The sequence below is a fragment of the Garra rufa genome, unplaced genomic scaffold (genome assembly GCF_049309525.1).
Source record: "Garra rufa unplaced genomic scaffold, GarRuf1.0 hap1_unplaced_003, whole genome shotgun sequence".
NCBI classification, from domain to species: Eukaryota; Metazoa; Chordata; class Actinopteri; order Cypriniformes; family Cyprinidae; genus Garra; species Garra rufa.
In genome coordinates, this window is record NW_027394278.1 from 8,560,724 (window position 1) to 8,567,123 (window position 6,400).

At 39.9% G+C, this 6,400-nt stretch overlaps 7 non-coding genes across 7 annotated transcripts; all 7 read right to left on the reverse strand.

The window, feature by feature from the left end:
* Positions 1–2,630: 2,630 nt before the first annotated feature.
* On the reverse strand, positions 2,631–2,749 carry LOC141310368 (5S ribosomal RNA). Its single transcript, XR_012347913.1, has one exon. It is a non-coding gene; the product is annotated as a 5S ribosomal RNA (ribosomal RNA).
* Positions 2,750–2,833: 84 nt separating this feature from the next.
* Positions 2,834–2,952, reverse strand: LOC141310381 (5S ribosomal RNA). The gene has a single exon (XR_012347925.1). It is a non-coding gene; the product is annotated as a 5S ribosomal RNA (ribosomal RNA).
* An 801-nt stretch (positions 2,953–3,753) lies between these two features.
* LOC141310393 (5S ribosomal RNA) lies at positions 3,754–3,872 on the reverse strand. Its single transcript, XR_012347937.1, has one exon. It is a non-coding gene; the product is annotated as a 5S ribosomal RNA (ribosomal RNA).
* Positions 3,873–4,673: 801 nt separating this feature from the next.
* Positions 4,674–4,792, reverse strand: LOC141310437 (5S ribosomal RNA). Its single transcript, XR_012347980.1, has one exon. It is a non-coding gene; the product is annotated as a 5S ribosomal RNA (ribosomal RNA).
* An 84-nt stretch (positions 4,793–4,876) lies between these two features.
* On the reverse strand, positions 4,877–4,995 carry LOC141310405 (5S ribosomal RNA). The gene has a single exon (XR_012347949.1). It is a non-coding gene; the product is annotated as a 5S ribosomal RNA (ribosomal RNA).
* An 801-nt stretch (positions 4,996–5,796) lies between these two features.
* Positions 5,797–5,915, reverse strand: LOC141309830 (5S ribosomal RNA). Its single transcript, XR_012347377.1, has one exon. It is a non-coding gene; the product is annotated as a 5S ribosomal RNA (ribosomal RNA).
* An 84-nt stretch (positions 5,916–5,999) lies between these two features.
* LOC141310883 (5S ribosomal RNA) lies at positions 6,000–6,118 on the reverse strand. Its single transcript, XR_012348360.1, has one exon. It is a non-coding gene; the product is annotated as a 5S ribosomal RNA (ribosomal RNA).
* Between the last annotated feature and the right edge of the window lie 282 nt (positions 6,119–6,400).

Below are 6,400 nucleotides of genomic sequence, written 5' to 3' on the forward strand. Positions count from 1 at the left end.
TTCAAACTTTTGACATTTGGATAATCCTCTAGCATTCAGCGATACAATTGATATAGAGCTCATTAAAGAAAAGATTGGAAAAACCAAAACCCACCATTCAATCCGTTTCATTGTCTTTCAAAAAAGTATTTTTTACTTCACCCATTTCAGCTTTCCTCCTCTCCAGTCTTTCCTTTTGCTCTTCTCTTCTTATCTTCTGCCTTTTAAGAACCTGTTGAATGTCTAAGCCATCTTTTCTTGTTTTTACACATCTATTCAGTCTTTCTTTTCCTTTGTTTTCCATTCCACGAATTTCCCCCCCATTGTCTGCTCCTCTTACCTCAGTCAGTGTCTTTATTCCCTTATCCTCAGCTTTTTCTTTTTCTTGTCCTTTTTCGTAGTCCAGTTCATTAGTGTCCACATCGTCCTGTTCCTTAGAAAATCCTTCTTTAATCAAATTTATATCCTCTTTGTTCGCTCCTCCTCCCATCTCCATTCCTTGTTCTTCATCTTCCTTCTTTTCTTTATTCTCATCTATGTTGTTGTTCTCCTCTTCCTCGTCATCTTGTTTCTCGTCCTCTCCTTGCGTCTGCCTTTGTGAGTCATTTAACCTCTCAATTGTTGTAACTCCCATTACCTCTTGTATTTCCATTCCTGGATCTTCATTTTCCTCGTCTTCTATCTCGCATCTGCATCTTAACATTGTCTTTTGGCAGCCTTGGCACCGCGGGACTTTACAGTCTCGCGCATAATGCCCCTGCTCAAGACAATTTCTGCATGTGAATTGTGGGCAGTCCTTTTTTTCATGCTCCGGACTTACACAGATCCTGCATGTCTTCACTTGATTATCGTGAATCACTCTGAAGTACTGCACTCCTTCTTCAGTCCTGAAGCTTGTGTTGTATGGTAAAGACGTCACCTCTTGTGGAAACTTTACCCTCAAAAATCGTGTTCCGTCTGCCACCGTTGTCCCGGGATGATATCTTCTTCTTAGTGGTAGAATGGGAGTTACACCCCAATTGATTAGTTTTTGACTGATTTCCTCATCTTCTATATAGCTGGGCAGACTCAAGAAAGACACCATTCTTTCTGTTGCACACAATTTCCTTATCTCACATTCTTGTCCGTTTATCATTATTCCATTCAACAGCAAATCACAGTCCATCTCACTTTCCATAGTCATTTCAAAATCATAATTATTTTTTCTTCTCAGTCCGATCAATTTTCCCATTCCAACTTTCTCTTCAACTGCTTTAATTATCATTATTATTGTTATATTTTCTATATCTTTAACAGTCATTGTTAATGTTGCTTCTTTCTTGTATTCCCTCTGATACCTTGTTTGTTTGCTTAATTTCTGTATCATTTGTTGTCGTTGAGATAAAACATTTCTTTTTTCTCCAACTTCTTTCTCAATTCCAATACCTTCAGTTGATTGTAGATCTCCTTTCCGTTCTTGTCCAGTTGTTTTTCTTTCTTGTTTCCTCCTTGAAACCACCGTCGCCCACGTTTCATTATTGTTTTCTCCATGTCTTTCATTTATATTCCTTTCAGTTATGTCTGCAACAAATCCTGGTTCCGCATTTCCCATCTCATGTTGTTTTACCAGTCCGTGTTCTTTGTCCATTAAATCCATATTTTGGTTGTCTCAAACCCCAAACAGAAAGACCTGTTTGGGGTTAAAAAAAACCTTCCTCAAAAAAAACTTTTTCTAACTAAAAAACAAACAAAATAAATGTGAAAACACACCCAGAAAAATGGTGAGCCTATCTCACCTACTGCACACTACAAACTGCCAACTCACTTCCTGTTTGCTCTCTAGCGCCTCAGGTGGGGGTATGGCCGTAAGCGAGGGCTGCTCCAAAAAGTGGGCTATTTAAAGATCAGCCTCCGTAAAAGCCAGCATATTATATAAATAGTGAAGAAAAGGCAAAAGCTTACAGCACCTGGTATTCCCAGGCGGTCTCCCATAAAAGTGTAACAATCGGCCTTATCAGCCGAGTTACAAGACTAAAATGGGGTCAGATTTAACTGTGAGAGATGACTAGTGGTTAAAAGAATGAGACATAAAAGAAAATTGGTTTAAATAGATTTGGTGTATTTACAAGGTTCACATAAAAGACTTTAAAACAACACGATAAAACTAGGTAAACTCTGTTAAAAGAATACAGTTCATTTGTCCATACCCTAAAAACAGGTAAACTCTGTTAAAAGAATACAGTTCATTTGTCCATACCCTAAAAACAGTCCAAGAACCCCAGTGTGTTGATAAGTCCAATGTGAGTGTCCACCAGTGTATATACAATCCACAGAAAGTGTAATCCAAAGTTTGCAGGTGGTGAATGGAAAGGTGAGCTCTAAAATTAGCAACTCCTCAATCCAACAGTTTGGTGACTGTCCTTTGTTTGTTATGCTGCTCTCTTATACAGTTGTACTTCCTGCTTCCTGTCATGTGTCTAGTCACATGACAGGCCAACCATCCATTTATTAAAGACACATACACTTAAAATGTTAAGAGTAATAAAATGGCCTAAAAAACATGTAAAACACTTAAAACTCTATAATACATGTAAATGATTGTAATAAATAGAGCGGTAAAACACGTCTTTCTAAAAGCCAGCATATTATATAAATAGTGAAGAAAAGGCAAAAGCTTACAGCACCTGGTATTCCCAGGCGGTCTCCCATCCAAGTACTAACCAGGCCCGACGCTGCTTAGCTTCCGAGATCAGACGAGATCGGGCGCTCTCAGCGCGGTATGGCCATAAGCGAGGGCTGCTCCAAAAAGTGGGCTATTTAAAGATCAGCCTCTGTAAAAGCCAGCATATTATATAAATAGTGAAGAAAAGGCAAAAGCTTACAGCACCTGGTATTCCCAGGCGGTCTCCCATCCAAGTACTAACCAGGCCCGACGCTGCTTAGCTTCCGAGATCAGACGAGATCGGGCGCTCTCAGCGCGGTATGGCCATAAGCGAGGGCTGCTCCAAAAAGTGGGCTATTTAAAGATCAGCCTCCGTAAAAGCCAGCATATTATATAAATAGTGAAGAAAAGGCAAAAGCTTACAGCACCTGGTATTCCCAGGCGGTCTCCCATAAAAGTGTAACAATCGGCCTTATCAGCCGAGTTACAAGACTAAAATGGGGTCAGATTTAACTGTGAGAGATGACTAGTGGTTAAAAGAATGAGACATAAAAGAAAATTGGTTTAAATAGATTTGGTGTATTTACAAGGTTCACATAAAAGACTTTAAAACAACACGATAAAACTAGGTAAACTGTGTTAAAAGAATACAGTTCATTTGTCCATACCCTAAAAACAGGTAAACTCTGTTAAAAGAATACAGTTCATTTGTCCATACCCTAAAAACAGTCCAAGAACCCCAGTGTGTTGATAAGTCCAATGTGAGTGTCCACCAGTGTATATACAATCCACAGAAAGTGTAATCCAAAGTTTGCAGGTGGTGAATGGAAAGGTGAGCTCTAAAATTAGCAACTCCTCAATCCAACAGTTTGGTGACTGTCCTTTGTTTGTCATGCTGCTCTCTTATACAGTTGTACTTCCTGCTTCCTGTCATGTGTCTAGTCACATGACAGGCCAACCATCCATTTATTAAAGACACATACACTTAAAATGTTAAGAGTAATAAAATGGCCTAAAAAACATGTAAAACACTTAAAACTCTATAATACATGTAAATGATTGTAATAAATAGAGCGGTAAAACACGTCTTTCTAAAAGCCAGCATATTATATAAATAGTGAAGAAAAGGCAAAAGCTTACAGCACCTGGTATTCCCAGGCGGTCTCCCATCCAAGTACTAACCAGGCCCGACGCTGCTTAGCTTCCGAGATCAGACGAGATCGGGCGCTCTCAGCGCGGTATGGCCATAAGCGAGGGCTGCTCCAAAAAGTGGGCTATTTAAAGATCAGCCTCCGTAAAAGCCAGCATATTATATAAATAGTGAAGAAAAGGCAAAAGCTTACAGCACCTGGTATTCCCAGGCGGTCTCCCATAAAAGTGTAACAATCGGCCTTATCAGCCGAGTTACAAGACTAAAATGGGGTCAGATTTAACTGTGAGAGATGACTAGTGGTTAAAAGAATGAGACATAAAAGAAAATTGGTTTAAATAGATTTGGTGTATTTACAAGGTTCACATAAAAGACTTTAAAACAACACGATAAAACTAGGTAAACTCTGTTAAAAGAATACAGTTCATTTGTCCATACCCTAAAAACAGGTACACTCTGTTAAAAGAATACAGTTCATTTGTCCATACCCTAAAAACAGTCCAAGAACCCCAGTGTGTTGATAAGTCCAATGTGAGTGTCCACCAGTGTATATACAATCCACAGAAAGTGTAATCCAAAGTTTGCAGGTGGTGAATGGAAAGGTGAGCTCTAAAATTAGCAACTCCTCAATCCAACAGTTTGGTGACTGTCCTTTGTTTGTCATGCTGCTCTCTTATACAGTTGTACTTCCTGCTTCCTGTCATGTGTCTAGTCACATGACAGGCCAACCATCCATTTATTAAAGACACATACACTTAAAATGTTAAGAGTAATAAAATGGCCTAAAAAACATGTAAAACACTTAAAACTCTATAATACATGTAAATGATTGTAATAAATAGAGCGGTAAAACACGTCTTTCTAAAAGCCAGCATATTATATAAATAGTGAAGAAAAGGCAAAAGCTTACAGCAACTGGTATTCCCAGGCTGTCTCCCATCCAAGTACTAACCAGGCCCGACGCTGCTTAGCTTCCGAGATCAGACGAGATCAGGCGCTCTCAGCGCGGTATGGCCATAAGCGAGGGCTGCTCCAAAAAGTGGGCCATTTAAAGATCAGCCTCCGTAAAAGCCAGCATATTATATAAATAGTGAAGAAAAGGCAAAAGCTTACAGCACCTGGTATTCCCAGGCGGTCTCCCATCCAAGTACTAACCAGGCCCGACGCTGCTTAGCTTCCGAGATCAGACGAGATCGGGCGCTCTCAGCGCGGTATGGCCATAAGCGAGGGCTGCTCCAAAAAGTGGGCTATTTAAAGATCAGCCTCCGTAAAAGCCAGCATATTATATAAATAGTGAAGAAAAGGCAAAAGCTTACAGCACCTGGTATTCCCAGGCGGTCTCCCATAAAAGTGTAACAATCGGCCTTATCAGCCGAGTTACAACACTAAAATGGGGTCAGATTTAACTGTGAGAGATGACTAGTGGTTAAAAGAATGAGACATAAAAGAAAATTGGTTTAAATAGATTTGGTGTATTTACAAGGTTCACATAAAAGACTTTAAAACAACACGATAAAACTAGGTAAACTCTGTTAAAAGAATACAGTTCATTTGTCCATACCCTAAAAACAGGTAAACTCTGTTAAAAGAATACAGTTCATTTGTCCATACCCTAAAAACAGTCCAAGAACCCCAGTGTGTTGATAAGTCCAAAGTGAGTGTCCACCAGTGTATATACAATCCACAGAAAGTGTAATCCAAAGTTTGCAGGTGGTGAATGGAAAGGTGAGCTCTAAAATTAGCAACTCCTCAATCCAACAGTTTGGTGACTGTCCTTTGTTTGTCATGCTGCTCTCTTATACAGTTGTACTTCCTGCTTCCTGTCATGTGTCTAGTCACATGACAGGCCAACCATCCATTTAATAAAGACACATACACTTAAAATGTTAAGAGTAATAAAATGGCCTAAAAAACATGTAAAACACTTAAAACTCTATAATACATGTAAATGATTGTAATAAATAGAGCGGTAAAACACGTCTTTCTAAAAGCCAGCATATTATATAAATAGTGAAGAAAAGGCAAAAGCTTACAGCACCTGGTATTCCCAGGCGGTCTCCCATCCAAGTACTAACCAGGCCCGACGCTGCTTAGCTTCCGAGATCAGACGAGATCTGGCGCTCTCAGCGCGGTATGGCCATAAGCGAGGGCTGCTCCAAAAAGTGGGCTATTTAAAGATCAGCCTCCGTAAAAGCCAGCATATTATATAAATAGTGAAGAAAAGGCAAAAGCTTACAGCACCTGGTATTCCCAGGCGGTCTCCCATCCAAGTACTAACCAGGCCCGACGCTGCTTAGCTTCCGAGATCAGACGAGATCGGGCGCTCCCAGCGCGGTATGGCCATAAGCGAGGGCTGCTCCAAAAAGTGGGCTATTTAAAGATCAGCCTCCGTAAAAGCCAGCATATTATATAAATAGTGAAGAAAAGGCAAAACTTACAGCACCTGGTATTCCCAGGCGGTCTCCCATAAAAGTGTAACAATCGGCCTTATCAGCCGAGTTACAAGACTAAAATGGGGTCAGATTTAACTGTGAGAGATGACTAGTGGTTAAAAGAATGAGACATAAAAGAAAATTGGTTTAAATAGATTTGGTGTATTTACAAGGTTCACATAAAAGACTTTAAAACAA